Raw genomic sequence first — 20,234 nt, 5'->3', positions numbered from 1 at the left:
ATGCATTGAATCAATTATTTGACTTTAATACAACGCTGCAGTTTGTCAACTGTTAATTTAGAAACATTTAGTATACGACAGAATGTTTACTCGTCTAATTACAAATGCAGATTGTTCCATTGAATGAATGAATTATGTTTGAAACTTTAAATGATTGAGAGAAGTTCTACACATTGAATGAACATGTGCAGTTTGTTGCAGTGAATGAATGCGTTCAGCTGGTGGTATTGAATAAATGGCAAAAGATCTACTCATTGAATGAACACATGCCGTGTGTTTCTTTGAAATAAAGTGTGCAGTTTGTTTCACGAACTAAATGAATAAAGTTTGTTTCATTGACTGAATGATTTGTCTCTACTCATTGGAATAGCATGTTCAGTGTGTTTCAGTGAATGAATGATTGCCGGCTGATTCATTGAATGAATGAATGCTGTTGGATACATTAAATAAATAAATTACGTTTGCTTCATTGAAACTATGAAAACCGTTTGAGCAATTGTTTCAATGATTGAAGATGGATTTATTGACTACATGAATGCAGTTAGTTTGATTGAATGAAAGTATTAATTTCAAGGTTTTGTATAAATGCGAGAAGCTCTTCCCGTTACATTAAAACGTGCAGTTAGTTTCATTGAATGTTTGAGTTAAGCTTGACACTATGAATGAATGAGAGAGCTCTCCTCTTTGAATTAACAAGTGCAGTCATTTTCATTGAATGAATGCATGCAGTTTGTTTCTTTGAATGAATCCGTTTAGCATGTGGCAATGAATGAATGACAAAATCTCCAATCATTGAATTAAAACATGCAGTGTGTTTCATTGAATGTAAGAGTGCCGTTTGATTCACTAAATAAAGGAGTTAATCAGTATTGTTCGTTAACTAAATGAGTAAAGTTTGTTTCATTGACTGAATGAATTATCTCTACTCATTGGAATAGCACGTCCAGTGTGTTTCATTGAATGAATGATTGCCGGCTCATTCATTGCATGAATGAATGCTGTTGGATTCATTAAATAAATAAATTACGTTTGCTTCATTGAATCTATGAAAACCGTTTGTTTCACTGAATCAATCATTGAAGTTGGATTTATTGACTATATGAATGCAGTTAGTTTGATTGAATGAAAGCGTAAAGTTCGAGGTTTTGTATAAATTAGAGAAGCTCTTCTCGTTACATTCTAACGTGCAGTTTGTTCATTGAATGAATCTGTTAAGTTTAACACTATGAATGAAGGAGAGACGCTCTACTCTTTGAATTAACAAGTGCAGTTTCTTTCATTGAATGAATGCGTTTAGCATGTGGCGATGAATGAATGGCAAAAGATCTAGTCATTGAATTAACACAAGCAGTGAGTATCGTTGATTCACTAAATAAAAGAGTTAATTTATTTCGTTGAATCAATGAATACCGTTTGATGCATTGAATCAATTATTTGACTTTAATACAACGATGCAGTTTGTAAACTGTTAATTTAGAAACATTTAGTATACGACAGAATGTTTACTCGTCTAATTACAAATGCAGATTGTTCCATTGAATGAATGAATTATATTTGAAACTTTAAATGATTGAGAGAAGTTCTACACATTGAATGAACATGTGCAGTTTGTTGCAGTGAATGAATGCGTTCAGCTGGTGGTATTGAATAAATGGCAAAAGATCTACTCATTGAATTAACACATGCCGTGTGTTTCTTTGAAATAAAGTGTGCAGTTTGTTTCACGAACTAAATGAATAAAGTTTGTTTCATTGACTGAATGATTTGTCTCTACTCATTGGAATAGCATGTTCAGTGTGTTTCAGTGAATGAATGATTGCCGGCTGATTCATTGAATGAATGAATGCTGTTGGATTCATTAAATAAATAAATTACGTTTGCTTCATTGAAACTATGAAAACCGTTTGAGCAATTGTTTCAATGATTGAAGATGGATTTATTGACTACATGAATGCAGTTAGTTTGATTGAATGAAAGTATTAATTTCAAGGTTTTGTATAAATGCGAGAAGCTCTTCCCGTTACATTAAAACGTGCAGTTAGTTTCATTGAATGTTTGAGTTAAGCTTGACACTATGAATGAATGAGAGAGCTCTCCTCTTTGAATTAACAAGTGCAGTCATTTTCATTGAATGAATGCATGCAGTTTGTTTCTTTGAATGAATCCGTTTAGCATGTGGCAATGAATGAATGACAAAATCTCCAATCATTGAATTAAAACGTGCAGTGTGTTTCATTGAATGTAAGAGTGCCGTTTGATTCACTAAATAAAGGAGTTAATCAGTATTGTTCGTTAACTAAATGAGTAAAGTTTGTTTCATTGACTGAATGAATTATCTCTACTCATTGGAATAGCACGTCCAGTGTGTTTCATTGAATGAATGATTGCCGGCTCATTCATTGCATGAATGAATGCTGTTGGATTCATTAAATAAATAAATTACGTTTGCTTCATTGAATCTATGAAAACCGTTTGTTTCACTGAATCAATCATTGAAGTTGGATTTATTGACTATATGAATGCAGTTAGTTTGATTGAATGAAAGCGTAAAGTTCGAGGTTTTGTATAAATTAGAGAAGCTCTTCTCGTTACATTCTAACGTGCAGTTTGTTCATTGAATGAATCTGTTAAGTTTAACACTATGAATGAAGGAGAGACGCTCTACTCTTTGAATTAACAAGTGCAGTTTCTTTCATTGAATGAATGCGTTTAGCATGTGGCGATGAATGAATGGCAAAAGATCTAGTCATTGAATTAACACAAGCAGTGAGTATCGTTGATTCACTAAATAAAAGAGTTAATTTATTTCGTTGAATCAATGAATACCGTTTGATGCATTGAATCAATTATTTGACTTTAATACAACGCTGCAGTTTGTCAACTGTTAATTTAGAAACATTTAGTATACGACAGAATGTTTACTCGTCTAATTACAAATGCAGATTGTTCCATTGAATGAATGAATTATGTTTGAAACTTTAAATGATTGAGAGAAGTTCTACACATTGAATGAACATGTGCAGTTTGTTGCAGTGAATGAATGCGTTCAGCTGGTGGTATTGAATAAATGGCAAAAGATCTCCTCATTGAATGAACACATGCCGTGTGTTTCTTTGAAATAAAGTGTGCAGTTTGTTTCACGAACTAAATGAATAAAGTTTGTTTCATTGACTGAATGATTTGTCTCTACTCATTGGAATAGCATGTTCAGTGTGTTTCAGTGAATGAATGATTGCCGGCTGATTCATTGAATGAATGAATGCTGTAGGATTCATTAAATAAATAAATTACGTTTGCTTCATTGAAACTATGAAAACCGTTTGAGCAATTGTTTCAATGATTGAAGATGGATTTATTGACTACATGAATGCAGTTAGTTTGATTGAATGAAAGTATTAATTTCAAGGTTTTGTATAAATGCGAGAAGCTCTTCCCGTTACATTAAAACGTGCAGTTAGTTTCATTGAATGTTTGAGTTAAGCTTGACACTATAAATGAATGAGAGAGCTCTCCTCTTTGAATTAACAAGTGCAGTCATTTTCATTGAATGAATGCATGCAGTTTGTTTTTTTGAATGAATCCGGTTAGCATGTGGCAATGAATGAATGACAAAGTCTCCAATCATTGAATTAAAACATGCAGTGTGTTTCATTGAATGTAAGAGTGCCGTTTGATTCACTAAATAAAGGAGTTAATCAGTATTGTTCGTTAACTAAATGAGTAAAGTTTGTTTCATTGACTGAATGAATTATCTCTACTCATTGGAATAGCACGACCAGTGTGTTTCATTGAATGAATGATTGCCGGCTCATTCATTGCATGAATGAATGCTGTTGGATTCATTCCATGAATAAATTACGTTTGCTTCATTGAATCTATGAAAACCGTTTGTTTCACTGAATCAATCATTGAAGTTGGATTTATTGACTATATGAATGCAGTTAGTTTGATTGAATGAAAGCGTAAAGTTCGAGGTTTTGTATAAATTAGAGAAACTCTTCTCGTTACATTCTAACGTGCAGTTTGTTCATTGAATGAATCTGTTAAGTTTAACACTATGAATGAAGGAGAGACGCTCTACTCTTTGAATTAACAAGTGCAGTTTCTTTCATTGAATGAATGCGTTTAGCATGTGGCGATGAATGAATGGCAAAAGATCTAGTCATTGAATTAACACAAGCAGTGAGTATCGTTGATTCACTAAATAAAAGAGTTAATTTATTTCGTTGAATCAATGAATACCGTTTGATGCATTGAATCAATTATTTGACTTTAATACAACGATGCAGTTTGTAAACTGTTAATTTAGAAACATTTAGTATACGACAGAATGTTTACTCGTCTAATTACAAATGCAGATTGTTCCATTGAATGAATGAATTATGTTTGAAACTTTAAATGATTGAGAGAAGTTCTACACATTGAATGAACATGTGCAGTTTGTTGCAGTGAATGAATGCGTTCAGCTGGTGGTATTGAATAAATGGCAAAAGATCTACTCATTGAATTAACACATGCCGTGTGTTTCTTTGAAATAAAGTGTGCAGTTTGTTTCACGAACTAAATGAAGAAAGTTTGTTTCATTGACTGAATGATTTGTTTCTACTCATTGGAATAGCATGTTCAGTGTGTTTCAGTGAATGAATGATTGCCGGCTGATTCATTGAATGAATGAATGCTGTTGGATTCATTAAATAAATAAATTACGTTTGCTTCATTGAAACTATGAAAACCGTTTGAGCAATTGTTTCAATGATTGAAGATGGATTTATTGACTACATGAATGCAGTTAGTTTGATTGAATGAAAGTATTAATTTCAAGGTTTTGTATAAATGCGAGAAGCTCTTCCCGTTACATTAAAACGTGCAGTTAGTTTCATTGAATGTTTGAGTTAAGCTTGACACTATGAATGAATGAGAGAGCTCTCCTCTTTGAATTAACAAGTGCAGTCATTTTCATTGAATGAATGCATGCAGTTTGTTTTTTTGAATGAATCCGGTTAGCATGTGGCAATGAATGAATGACAAAGTCTCCAATCATTGAATTAAAACATGCAGTGTGTTTCATTGAATGTAAGAGTGTCGTTTGATTCACTAAATAAAGGAGTTAATCAGTATTGTTCGTTAACTAAATGAGTAAAGTTTGTTTCATTGACTGAATGAATTATCTCTACTCATTGGAATAGCACGGCCAGTGTGTTTCATTGAATGAATGATTGCCGGCTCATTCATTGCATGAATGAATGCTGTTGGATTCATTACATAAATAAATTACGTTTGCTTCATTGAATCTATGAAAACCGTGTTTCACTGAATCAATCTTTGAAGTTGGATTTATTGACTATATGAATGCAGTTAGTTTGATTGAATGAAAGCGTAAAGTTCGAGGTTTTGTATAAATTAGAGAAGCTCTTCTCGTTACATTCTAACGTGCAGTTTGTTCATTGAATGAATCTGTTAAGTTTAACACTATGAATGAAGGAGAGACGCTCTACTCTTTGAATTAACAAGTGCAGTTTCTTTCATTGAATGAATGCGTTTAGCATGTGGCGATGAATGAATGGCAAAAGATCTAGTCATTGAATTAACACAAGCAGTGAGTATCGTTGATTCACTAAATAAAAGAGTTAATTTATTTCGTTGAATCAATGAATACCGTTTGATGCATTGAATCAATTATTTGACTTTAATACAACGATGCAGTTTGTAAACTGTTAATTTAGAAACATTTAGTATACGACAGAATGTTTACTCGTCTAATTACAAATGCAGATTGTTCCATTGACTGAATGAATTATGTTTGAAACTTTAAATGATTGAGAGAAGTTCTACACATTGAATGAACATGTGCAGTTTGTTGCAGTGAATGAATGCGTTCAGCTGGTTGTATTGAATAAATGGCAAAAGATCTACTCATTGAATTAACACATGCCGTGTGTTTCTTTGAAATAAAGTGTGCAGTTTGTTTCACGAACTAAATGAAGAAAGTTTGTTTCATTGACTGAATGATTTGTCTCTACTCATTGGAATAGCATGTTCAGTGTGTTTCAGTGAATGAATGATTGCCGGCTGATTCATTGAATGAATGAATGCTGTTGGATTCATTAAATAAATAAATTACGTTTGCTTCATTGAAACTATGAAAACCGTTTGAGCAATTGTTTCAATGATTGAAGATGGATTTATTGACTACATGAATGCAGTTAGTTTGATTGAATGAAAGTATTAATTTCAAGGTTTTGTATAAATGCGAGAAGCTCTTCCCGTTACATTAAAACGTGCAGTTAGTTTCATTGAATGTTTGAGTTAAGCTTGACACTATGAATGAATGAGAGAGCTCTCCTCTTTGAATTAACAAGTGCAGTCATTTTCATTGAATGAATGCATGCAGTTTGTTTCTTTGAATGAATCCGTTTAGCATGTGGCAATGAATGAATGACAAAATCTCCAATCATTGAATTAAAACATGCAGTGTGTTTCATTGAATGTAAGAGTGCCGTTTGATTCACTAAATAAAGGAGTTAATCAGTATTGTTCGTTAACTAAATGAGTAAAGTTTGTTTCAGTGACTGAATGAATTATCTCTACTCTTTGGAATAGCACGACCAGTGTGTTTCATTGAATGAATGATTGCCGGCTCATTCATTGCATGAATGAATGCTGTTGGATTCATTAAATAAATAAATTACGTTTGCTTCATTGAATCTATGAAAACCGTTTGTTTCACTGAATCAATCATTGAAGTTGGATTTATTGACTATATGAATGCAGTTAGTTTGATTGAATGAAAGCGTAAAGTTCGAGGTTTTGTATAAATTAAAGAAGCTCTTCTCGTTACATTCTAACATGCAGTTTGTTCATTGAATGAATCTGTTAAGTTTAACACTATGAATGAAGGAGAGACGCTCTACTCTTTGAATTAACAAGTGCAGTTTCTTTCATTGAATGAATGCGTTTAGCATGTGGCGATGAATGAATGGCAAAAGATCTAGTCATTGAAGTAACACAAGCAGTGAGCATCGTTGATTCACTAAATAAAAGAGTTAATTTATTTCGTTGAATCAATGAATACCGTTTGATGCATTGAATCAATTATTTGACTTTAATACAACGATGCAGTTTGTAAACTGTTAATTTAGAAACATTTAGTATACGACAGAATGTTTACTCGTCTAATTACAAATGCAGATTGTTCCATTGAATGAATGAATTATGTTTGAAACTTTAAATGATTGAGAGAAGTTCTACACATTGAATGAACATGTGCAGTTTGTTGCAGTGAATGAATGCGTTCAGCTGGTGGTATTGAATAAATGGCAAAAGATCTACTCATTGAATTAACACATGCCGTGTGTTTCTTTGAAATAAAGTGTGCAGTTTGTTTCACGAACTAAATGAATAAAGTTTGTTTCATTGACTGAATGATTTGTTTCTACTCATTGGAATAGCATGTTCAGTGTGTTTCAGTGAATGAATGATTGCCGGCTGATTCATTGAATGAATGAATGCTGTTGGATTCATTAAATAAATAAATTACGTTTGCTTCATTGAAACTATGAAAACCGTTTGAGCAATTGTTTCAATGATTGAAGATGGATTTATTGACTACATGAATGCAGTTAGTTTGATTGAATGAAAGTATTAATTTCAAGGTTTTGTATAAATGCGAGAAGCTCTTCCCGTTACATTAAAACGTGCAGTTAGTTTCATTGAATGTTTGAGTTAAGCTTGACACTATGAATGAATGAGAGAGCTCTCCTCTTTGAATTAACAAGTGCAGTCATTTTCATTGAATGAATGCATGCAGTTTGTTTTTTTGAATGAATCCGGTTAGCATGTGGCAATGAATGAATGACAAAGTCTCCAATCATTGAATTAAAACATGCAGTGTGTTTCATTGAATGTAAGAGTGTCGTTTGATTCACTAAATAAAGGAGTTAATCAGTATTGTTCGTTAACTAAATGAGTAAAGTTTGTTTCATTGACTGAATGAATTATCTCTACTCATTGGAATAGCACGACCAGTGTGTTTCATTGAATGAATGATTGCCGGCTCATTCATTGCATGAATGAATGCTGTTGGATTCATTACATAAATAAATTACGTTTGCTTCATTGAATCTATGAAAACCGTTTGTTTCACTGAATCAATCATTGAAGTTGGATTTATTGACTATATGAATGCAGTTAGTTTGATTGAATGAAAGCGTAAAGTTCGAGGTTTTGTATAAATTAGAGAAGCTCTTCTCGTTACATTCTAACGTGCAGTTTGTTCATTGAATGAATCTGTTAAGTTTAACACTATGAATGAAGGAGAGACGCTCTACTCTTTGAATTAACAAGTGCAGTTTCTTTCATTGAATGAATGCGTTTAGCATGTGGCGATGAATGAATGGCAAAAGATCTAGTCATTGAATTAACACAAGCAGTGAGTATCGTTGATTCACTAAATAAAAGAGTTAATTTATTTCGTTGAATCAATGAATACCGTTTGATGCATTGAATCAATTATTTGACTTTAATACAACGATGCAGTTTGTAAACTGTTAATTTAGAAACATTTCGTATACGACAGAATGTTTACTCGTCTAATTACAAATGCAGATTGTTCCATTGAATGAATGAATTATGTTTGAAACTTTAAATGATTGAGAGAAGTTCTACACATTGAATGAACATATGCAGTTTGTTGCAGTGAATGAATGCGTTCAGCTGGTGGTATTGAATAAATGGCAAAAGATCTACTCATTGAATTAACACATGCCGTGTGTTTCTTTGAAATAAAGTGTGCAGTTTGTTTCACGAACTAAATGAAGAAAGTTTGTTTCATTGACTGAATGATTTGTTTCTACTTATTGGAATAGCATGTTCAGTGTGTTTCAGTGAATGAATGATTGCCGGCTGATTCATTGAATGAATGAATGCTGTTGGATTCATTAAATAAATAAATTACGTTTGCTTCATTGAAACTATGAAAACCGTTTGAGCAATTGTTTCAATGATTGAAGATGGATTTATTGACTACATGAATGCAGTTAGTTTGATTGAATGAAAGTATTAATTTCAAGGTTTTGTATAAATGCGAGAAGCTCTTCCCGTTACATTAAAACGTGCAGTTAGTTTCATTGAATGTTTGAGTTAAGCTTGACACTATGAATGAATGAGAGAGCTCTCCTCTTTGAATTAACAAGTGCAGTCATTTTCATTGAATGAATGCATGCAGTTTGTTTTTTTGAATGAATCCGGTTAGCATGTGGCAATGAATGAATGACAAAGTCTCCAATCATTGAATTAAAACATGCAGTGTGTTTCATTGAATGTAAGAGTGTCGTTTGATTCACTAAATAAAGGAGTTAATCAGTATTGTTCGTTAACTAAATGAGTAAAGTTTGTTTCATTGACTGAATGAATTATCTCTACTCATTGGAATAGCACGACCAGTGTGTTTCATTGAATGAATGATTGCCGGCTCATTCATTGCATGAATGAATGCTGTTGGATTCATTACATAAATAAATTACGTTTGCTTCATTGAATCTATGAAAACCGTTTGTTTCACTGAATCAATCTTTGAAGTTGGATTTATTGACTATATGAATGCAGTTAGTTTGATTGAATGAAAGCGTAAAGTTCGAGGTTTTGTATAAATTAGAGAAGCTCTTCTCGTTACATTCTAACGTGCAGTTTGTTCATTGAATGAATCTGTTAAGTTTAACACTATGAATGAAGGAGAGACGCTCTACTCTTTGAATTAACAAGTGCAGTTTCTTTCATTGAATGAATGCGTTTAGCATGTGGCGATGAATGAATGGCAAAAGATCTAGTCATTGAATTAACACAAGCAGTGAGTATCGTTGATTCACTAAATAAAAGAGTTAATTTATTTCGTTGAATCAATGAATACCGTTTGATGCATTGAATCAATTATTTGACTTTAATACAACGATGCAGTTTGTAAACTGTTAATTTAGAAACATTTAGTATACGACAGAATGTTTACTCGTCTAATTACAAATGCAGATTGTTCCATTGAATGAATGAATTATGTTTGAAACTTTAAATGATTGAGAGAAGTTCTACACATTGAATGAACATGTGCAGTTTGTTGCAGTGAATGAATGCGTTCAGCTGGTGGTATTGAATAAATGGCAAAAGATCTACTCATTGAATTAACACATGCCGTGTGTTTCTTTGAAATAAAGTGTGCAGTTTGTTTCACGAACTAAATGAATAAAGTTTGTTTCATTGACTGAATGATTTGTCTCTACTCATTGGAATAGCATGTTCAGTGTGTTTCAGTGAATGAATGATTGCCGGCTGATTCATTGAATGAATGAATGCTGTTGGATTCATTAAATAAATAAATTACGTTTGCTTCATTGAAACTATGAAAACCGTTTGAGCAATTGTTTCAATGATTGAAAATGGATTTATTGACTACATGAATGCAGTTAGTTTGATTGAATGAAAGTATTAATTTCAAGGTTTTGTATAAATGCGAGAAGCTCTTCCCGTTACATTAAAACGTGCAGTTAGTTTCATTGAATGTTTGAGTTAAGCTTGACACTATGAATGAATGAGAGAGCTCTCCTCTTTGAATTAACAAGTGCAGTCATTTTCATTGAATGAATGCATGCAGTTTGTTTTTTTGAATGAATCCGGTTAGCATGTGGCAATGAATGAATGACAAAGTCTCCAATCATTGAATTAAAACATGCAGTGTGTTTCATTGAATGTAAGAGTGTCGTTTGATTCACTAAATAAAGGAGTTAATCAGTATTGTTCGTTAACTAAATGAGTAAAGTTTGTTTCATTGACTGAATGAATTATCTCTACTCATTGGAATAGCACGACCAGTGTGTTTCATTGAATGAATGATTGCCGGCTCATTCATTGCATGAATGAATGCTGTTGGATTCATTAAATAAATAAATTACGTTTGCTTCATTGAATCTATGAAAACCGTTTGTTTCACTGAATCAATCATTGAAGTTGGATTTATTGACTATATGAATGCAGTTAGTTTGATTGAATGAAAGCGTAAAGTTCGAGGTTTTGTATAAATTAGAGAAGCTCTTCTCGTTACATTCTAACGTGCAGTTTGTTCATTGAATGAATCTGTTAAGTTTAACACTATGAATGAAGGAGAGACGCTCTACTCTTTGAATTAACAAGTGCAGTTTCTTTCATTGAATGAATGCGTTTAGCATGTGGCGATGAATGAATGGCAAAAGATCTAGTCATTGAATTAACACAAGCAGTGAGTATCGTTGATTCACTAAATAAAAGAGTTAATTTATTTCGTTGAATCAATGAATACCGTTTGATGCATTGAATCAATTATTTGACTTTAATACAACGATGCAGTTTGTAAACTGTTAATTTAGAAACATTTAGTATACGACAGAATGTTTACTCGTCTAATTACAAATGCAGATTGTTCCATTGAATGAATGAATTATGTTTGAAACTTTAAATGATTGAGAGAAGTTCTACACATTGAATGAACATGTGCAGTTTGTTGCAGTGAATGAATGCGTTCAGCTGGTTGTATTGAATAAATGGCAAAAGATCTACTCATTGAATTAACACATGCCGTGTGTTTCTTTGAAATAAAGTGTGCAGTTTGTTTCACGAACTAAATGAATAAAGTTTGTTTCATTGACTGAATGATTTGTCTCTACTCATTGGAATAGCATGTTCAGTGTGTTTCAGTGAATGAATGATTGCCGGCTGATTCATTGAATGAATGAATGCTGTTGGATTCATTAAATAAATAAATTACGTTTGCTTCATTGAAACTATGAAAACCGTTTGAGCAATTGTTTCAATGATTGAAGATGGATTTATTGACTACATGAATGCAGTTAGTTTGATTGAATGAAAGTATTAATTTCAAGGTTTTCTATAAATGCGAGAAGCTCTTCCCGTTACATTAAAACGTGCAGTTAGTTTCATTGAATGTTTGAGTTAAGCTTGACACTATGAATGAATGAGAGAGCTCTCCTCTTTGAATTAACAAGTGCAGTCATTTTCATTGAATGAATGCATGCAGTTTGTTTCTTTGAATGAATCCGTTTAGCATGTGGCAATGAATGAATGACAAAATCTCCAATCATTGAATTAAAACATGCAGTGTGTTTCATTGAATGTAAGAGTGCCGTTTGAGTCACTAAATAAAGGAGTTAATCAGTATTGTTCGTTAACTAAATGAGTAAAGTTTGTTTCATTGACTGAATGAATTATCTCTCCTCATTGGAATAGCACGACCAGTGTGTTTCATTGAATGAATGATTGCCGGCTCATTCATTGCATGAATGAATGCTGTTGGATTCATTAAATAAATAAATTACGTTTGCTTCATTGAATCTATGAAAACCGTTTGTTTCACTGAATCAATCATTGAAGTTGGATTTATTGACTATATGAATGCAGTTAGTTTGATAGAATGAAAGCGTAAAGTTCGAGGTTTTGTATAAATTAGAGAAGCTCTTCTCGTTACATTCTAACGTGCAGTTTGTTCATTGAATGAATCTGTTAAGTTTAACACTGTGAATGAAGGAGAGACGCTCTACTCTTTGAATTAACAAGTGCAGTTTCTTTCATTGAATGAATGCGTTTAGCATGTGGCGATGAATGAATGGCAAAAGATCTAGTCATTGAATTAACACAAGTAGTGAGTATCGTTGATTCACTAAATAAAAGAGTTAATTTATTTCGTTGAATCAATAAATACCGTTTGAGGCATTGAATCAATTATTTGACTTTAATACAACGATGCAGTTTGTAAACTGTTAATTTAGAAACATTTAGTATACGACAGAATGTTTACTCGTCTAATTACAAATGCAGATTGTTCCATTGAATGAATGAATTATGTTTGAAACTTTAAATGATTGAGAGAAGTTCTACACATTGAATGAACATGTGCAGTTTGTTGCAGTGAATGAATGCGTTCAGCTGGTGGTATTGAATAAATGGCAAAAGATCTACTCATTGAATTAACACATGCCGTGTGTTTCTTTGAAATAAAGTGTGCAGTTTGTTTCACGAACTAAATGAAGAAAGTTTGTTTCATTGACTGAATGATTTGTTTCTACTCATTGGAATAGCATGTTCAGTGTGTTTCAGTGAATGAATGATTGCCGGCTGATTCATTGAATGAATGAATGCTGTTGGATTCATTAAATAAATAAATTACGTTTGCTTCATTGAAACTATGAAAACCGTTTGAGCAATTGTTTCAATGATTGAAGATGGATTTATTGACTACATGAATGCAGTTAGTTTGATTGAATGAAAGTATTAATTTCAAGGTTTTGTATAAATGCGAGAAGCTCTTCCCGTTACATTAAAACGTGCAGTTAGTTTCATTGAATGTTTGAGTTAAGCTTGACACTATGAATGAATGAGAGAGCTCTCCTCTTTGAATTAACAAGTGCAGTCATTTTCATTGAATGAATGCATGCAGTTTGTTTTTTTGAATGAATCCGGTTAGCATGTGGCAATGAATGAATGACAAAGTCTCCAATCATTGAATTAAAACATGCAGTGTGTTTCATTGAATGTAAGAGTGTCGTTTGATTCACTAAATAAAGGAGTTAATCAGTATTGTTCGTTAACTAAATGAGTAAAGTTTGTTTCATTGACTGAATGAATTATCTCTACTCATTGGAATAGCACGACCAGTGTGTTTCATTGAATGAATGATTGCCGGCTCATTCATTGCATGAATGAATGCTGTTGGATTCATTACATAAATAAATTACGTTTGCTTCATTGAATCTATGAAAACCGTTTGTTTCCCTGAATCAATCTTTGAAGTTGGATTTATTGACTATATGAATGCAGTTAGTTTGATTGAATGAAAGCGTAAAGTTCGAGGTTTTGTATAAATTAGAGAAGCTCTTCTCGTTACATTCTAACGTGCAGTTTGTTCATTGAATGAATCTGTTAAGTTTAACACTATGAATGAAGGAGAGACGCTCTACTCTTTGAATTAACAAGTGCAGTTTCTTTCATTGAATGAATGCGTTTAGCATGTGGCGATGAATGAATGGCAAAAGATCTAGTCATTGAATTAACACAAGCAGTGAGTATCGTTGATTCACTAAATAAAAGAGTTAATTTATTTCGTTGAATCAATGAATACCGTTTGATGCATTGAATCAATTATTTGACTTTAATACAACGATGCAGTTTGTCAACTGTTAATTTAGAAACATTTAGTATACGACAGAATGTTTACTCGACTAATTACAAATGCAGATTGTTCCATTGAATGAATGAATTATGTTTGAAACTTTAAATGATTGAGAGAAGTTCTACACATTGAATGAACATGTGCAGTTTGTTGCAGTGAATGAATGCGTTCAGCTGGTGGTATTGAATAAATGGCAAAAGATCTACTCATTGAATTAACACATGCCGTGTGTTTCTTTGAAATAAAGTGTGCAGTTTGTTTCACGAACTAAATGAATAAAGTTTGTTTCATTGACTGAATGATTTGTCTCTACTCATTGGAATAGCATGTTCAGTGTGTTTCAGTGAATGAATGATTGCCGGCTGATTCATTGAATGAATGAATGCTGTTGGATTCATTAAATAAATAAATTACGTTTGCTTCATTGAAACTATGAAAACCGTTTGAGCAATTGTTTCAATGATTGAAAATGGATTTATTGACTACATGAATGCAGTTAGTTTGATTGAATGAAAGTATTAATTTCAAGGTTTTGTATAAATGCGAGAAGCTCTTCCCGTTACATTAAAACGTGCAGTTAGTTTCATTGAATGTTTGAGTTAAGCTTGACACTATGAATGAATGAGAGAGCTCTCCTCTTTGAATTAACAAGTGCAGTCATTTTCATTGAATGAATGCATGCAGTTTGTTTTTTTGAATGAATCCGGTTAGCATGTGGCAATGAATGAATGACAAAGTCTCCAATCATTGAATTAAAACATGCAGTGTGTTTCATTGAATGTAAGAGTGTCGTTTGATTCACTAAATAAAGGAGTTAATCAGTATTGTTCGTTAACTAAATGAGTAAAGTTTGTTTCATTGACTGAATGAATTATCTCTACTCATTGGAATAGCACGACCAGTGTGTTTCATTGAATGAATGATTGCCGGCTCATTCATTGCATGAATGAATGCTGTTGGATTCATTAAATAAATAAATTACGTTTGCTTCATTGAATCTATGAAAACCGTTTGTTTCACTGAATCAATCATTGAAGTTGGATTTATTGACTATATGAATGCAGTTAGTTTGATTGAATGAAAGCGTAAAGTTCGAGGTTTTGTATAAATTAGAGAAGCTCTTCTCGTTACATTCTAACGTGCAGTTTGTTCATTGAATGAATCTGTTAAGTTTAACACTATGAATGAAGGAGAGACGCTCTACTCTTTGAATTAACAAGTGCAGTTTCTTTCATTGAATGAATGCGTTTAGCATGTGGCGATGAATGAATGGCAAAAGATCTAGTCATTGAATTAACACAAGCAGTGAGTATCGTTGATTCACTAAATAAAAGAGTTAATTTATTTCGTTGAATCAATGAATACCGTTTGAGGCATTGAATCAATTATTTGACTTTAATACAACGATGCAGTTTGTAAACTGTTAATTTAGAAACATTTAGTATACGACAGAATGTTTACTCGTCTAATTACAAATGCAGATTGTTCCATTGAATGAATGAATTATGTTTGAAACTTTAAATGATTGAGAGAAGTTCTACACATTGAATGAACATGTGCAGTTTGTTGCAGTGAATGAATGCGTTCAGCTGGTGGTATTGAATAAATGGCAAAAGATCTACTCATTGAATTAACACATGCCGTGTGTTTCTTTGAAATAAAGTGTGCAGTTTGTTTCACGAACTAAATGAATAAAGTTTGTTTCATTGACTGAATGATTTGTCTCTACTCATTGGAATAGCATGTTCAGTGTGTTTCAGTGAATGAATGATTGCCGGCTGATTCATTGAATGAATGAATGCTGTTGGATTCATTAAATAAATAAATTACGTTTGCTTCATTGAAACTATGAAAACCGTTTGAGCAATTGTTTCAATGATTGAAGATGGATTTATTGACTACATGAATGCAGTTAGTTTGATTGAATGAAAGTATTAATTTCAAGGTTTTCTATAAATGCGAGAAGCTCTTCCCGTTACATTAAAACGTGCAGTTAGTTTCATTGAATGTTTGAGTTAAGCTTGACACTATGAATGAATGAGAGAGCTCTCCTCTTTGAATTAACAAGTGCAGACATTTTCATTGAATGAATGCATGCAGTTTGTTTCTTTGAATGAATCCGTTTAGCATGTGGCAATGAATGAATGACAAAATCTCCAATCATTGAATTAAAACATGCAGTGTGTTTCATTGAATGTAAGAGTGCCGTTTGATTCACTAAATAAAGGAGTTAATCAGTATTGTTCGTTAACTAAATGAGTAAAGTTTGTTTCATTGACTGAATGAATTATCTCTACTCATTGGAATAGCACGACCAGTGTGTTTCATTGAATGAATGATTGCCGGCTCATTCATTGCATGAATGAATGCTGTTGGATTCATTAAATAAATAAATTACGTTTGCTTCATTGAATCTATTAAAACCGTTTGTTTCACTGAATCAATCATTGAAGTTGGATTTATTGACTATATGAATGCAGTTAGTTTGATAGAATGAAAGCGTAAAGTTCGAGGATTTGTATAAATTAGAGAAGCTCTTCTCGTTACATTCTAACGTGCAGTTTGTTCATTGAATGAATCTGTTAAGTTTAACACTATGAATGAAGGAGAGACGCTCTACTCTTTGAATTAACAAGTGCAGTTTCTTTCATTGAATGAATGCGTTTAGCATGTGGCGATGAATGAATGGCAAAAGATCTAGTCATTGAATTAACACAAGCAGTGAGTATCGTTGATTCACTAAATAAAAGAGTTAATTTATTTCGTTGAATCAATGAATACCGTTTGATGCATTGAATCAATTATTTGACTTTAATACAACGATGCAGTTTGTAAACTGTTAATTTAGAAACATTTAGTATACGACAGAGTGTTTACTCGTCTAATTACAAATGCAGATTGTTCCATTGAATGAATGAATTATGTTTGAAACTTTAAATGATTGAGAGAAGTTCTACACATTGAATGAACATGTGCAGTTTGTTGCAGTGAATGAATGCGTTCAGATGGTGGTATTGAATAAATGGCAAAAGATCTACTCATTGAATTAACACATGCCCTGTGTTTCTTTGAAATTAAGTGTGCAGTTTGTTTCACGAACTAAATGAATAAAGTTTGTTTCATTGACTGAATGATTTGTCTCTACTCATTGGAATAGCATGTTCAGTGTGTTTCAGTGAATGAATGATTGCCGGCGGATTCATTGAATGAATTACGTAATAAATAAATTACGTTTGCTTCATTGAAACTATGAAAACCGTTTGAGCAATTGTTTCAATGATTGAAGATGGATTTATTGACTACATGAATGCAGTTAGTTTGATTGAATGAAAGTATTAATTTCAAGGTTTTGTATAAATGCGAGAAGCTCTTCCCGTTACATTAAAACGTGCAGTTAGTTTCATTGAATGTTTGAGTTAAGCTTGACACTATGAATGAATGAGAGAGCTCTCCTCTTTGAATTAACAAGTGCAGTCATTTTCATTGAATGAATGCATGCAGTTTGTTTCTTTGAATGAATCCGTTTAGCATGTGGCAATGAATGAATGACAAAATCTCCAATCATTGAATTAAAACATGCAGTGTGTTTCATTGAATGTAAGAGTGCCGTTTGAGTCACTAAATAAAGGAGTTAATCAGTATTGTTCGTTAACTAAATGAGTAAAGTTTGTTTCATTGACTGAATGAATTATCTCTCCTCATTGGAATAGCACGACCAGTGTGTTTCATTGAATGAATGATTGCCGGCTCATTCATTGCATGAATGAATGCTGTTGGATTCATTAAATAAATAAATTACGTTTGCTTCATTGAATCTATGAAAACCGTTTGTTTCACTGAATCAATCATTGAAGTTGGATTTATTGACTATATGAATGCAGTTAGTTTGATTGAATGAAAGCGTAAAGTTCGAGGTTTTGTATAAATTAGAGAAGCTCTTCTCGTTACATTCTAACGTGCAGTTTGTTCATTGAATGAATCTGTTAAGTTTAACACTATGAATGAAGGAGAGACGCTCTACTCTTTGAATTAACAAGTGCAGTTTCTTTCATTGAATGAATGCGTTTAGCATGTGGCGATGAATGAATGGCAAAAGATCTAGTCATTGAATTAACACAAGCAGTGAGTATCGTTGATTCACTAAATAAAAGAGTTAATTTATTTCGTTGAATCAATGAATACCGTTTGATGCATTGAATCAATTATTTGACTTTAATACAACGATGCAGTTTGTAAACTGTTAATTTAGAAACATTTAGTATACGACAGAGTGTTTACTCGTCTAATTACAAATGCAGATTGTTCCATTGAATGAATGAATTATGTTTGAAACTTTAAATGATTGAGAGAAGTTCTACACATTGAATGAACATGTGCAGTTTGTTGCAGTGAATGAATGCGTTCAGATGGTGGTATTGAATAAATGGCAAAAGATCTACTCATTGAATTAACACATGCCCTGTGTTTCTTTGAAATTAAGTGTGCAGTTTGTTTCACGAACTAAATGAATAAAGTTTGTTTCATTGACTGAATGATTTGTCTCTACTCATTGGAATAGCATGTTCAGTGTGTTTCAGTGAATGAATGATTGCCGGCGGATTCATTGAATGAATTACGTAATAAATAAATTACGTTTGCTTCATTGAAACTATGAAAACCGTTTGAGCAATTGTTTCAATGATTGAAGATGGATTTATTGACTACATGAATGCAGTTAGTTTGATTGAATGAAAGTATTAATTTCAAGGTTTTGTATAAATGCGAGAAGCTCTTCCCGTTACATTAAAACGTGCAGTTAGTTTCATTGAATGTTTGAGTTAAGCTTGACACTATGAATGAATGAGAGAGCTCTCCTCTTTGAATTAACAAGTGCAGTCATTTTCATTGAATGAATGCATGCAGTTTGTTTCTTTGAATGAATCCGTTTAGCATGTGGCAATGAATGAATGACAAAATCTCCAATCATTGAATTAAAACATGCAGTGTGTTTCATTGAATGTAAGAGTGCCGTTTGAGTCACTAAATAAAGGAGTTAATCAGTATTGTTCGTTAACTAAATGAGTAAAGTTTGTTTCATTGACTGAATGAATTATCTCTCCTCATTGGAATAGCACGACCAGTGTGTTTCATTGAATGAATGATTGCCGGCTCATTCATTGCATGAATGAATGCTGTTGGATTCATTAAATAAATAAATTACGTTTGCTTCATTGAATCTATGAAAACCGTTTGTTTCACTGAATCAATCATTGAAGTTGGATTTATTGACTATATGAATGCAGTTAGTTTGATTGAATGAAAGCGTAAAGTTCGAGGTTTTGTATAAATTAGAGAAGCTCTTCTCGTTACATTCTAACGTGCAGTTTGTTCATTGAATGAATCTGTTAAGTTTAACACTATGAATGAAGGAGAGACGCTCTACTCTTTGAATTAACAAGTGCAGTTTCTTTCATTGAATGAATGCGTTTAGCATGTGGCGATGAATGAATGGCAAAAGATCTAGTCATTGAATTAACACAAGCAGTGAGTATCGTTGATTCACTAAATAAAAGAGTTAATTTATTTCGTTGAATCAATGAATACCGATTGATGCATTGAATCAATTATTTGACTTTAATACAACGATGCAGTTTGTCAACTGTTAATTTAGAAACATTTAGTATACGACAGAATGTTTACTCGTCTAATTACAAATGCAGATTGTTCCATTGAATGAATGAATTATGTTTGAAACTTTAAATGATTGAGAGAAGTTCTACACATTGAATGAACATGTGCAGTTTGTTGCAGTGAATGAATGCGCTCAGCTGGTGGTATTGAATAAATGGCTAAAGATCTACTCATTGAATTAACACATGCCGTGTGTTTCTTTGAAATAAAGTGTGCAGTTTGTTTCACGAACTAAATGAATAAAGTTTGTTTCATTGACTGAATGATTTGTCTCTACTCATTGGAATAGCATGTTCAGTGTGTTTCAGTGAATGAATGATTGCCGGCTGATTCATTGAATGAATGAATGCTGTTGGATTCA

The sequence above is a fragment of the Chiloscyllium plagiosum genome, unplaced genomic scaffold (genome assembly GCF_037043375.1).
Source record: "Chiloscyllium plagiosum isolate Xiang-an unplaced genomic scaffold, Cpla_swu_hap1 HiC_scaffold_18, whole genome shotgun sequence".
NCBI classification, from domain to species: domain Eukaryota; kingdom Metazoa; phylum Chordata; class Chondrichthyes; order Orectolobiformes; family Hemiscylliidae; genus Chiloscyllium; species Chiloscyllium plagiosum.
The sequence above is the reverse complement of the archived record's forward strand: the minus strand, read 5'-3'. Positions refer to the sequence as shown.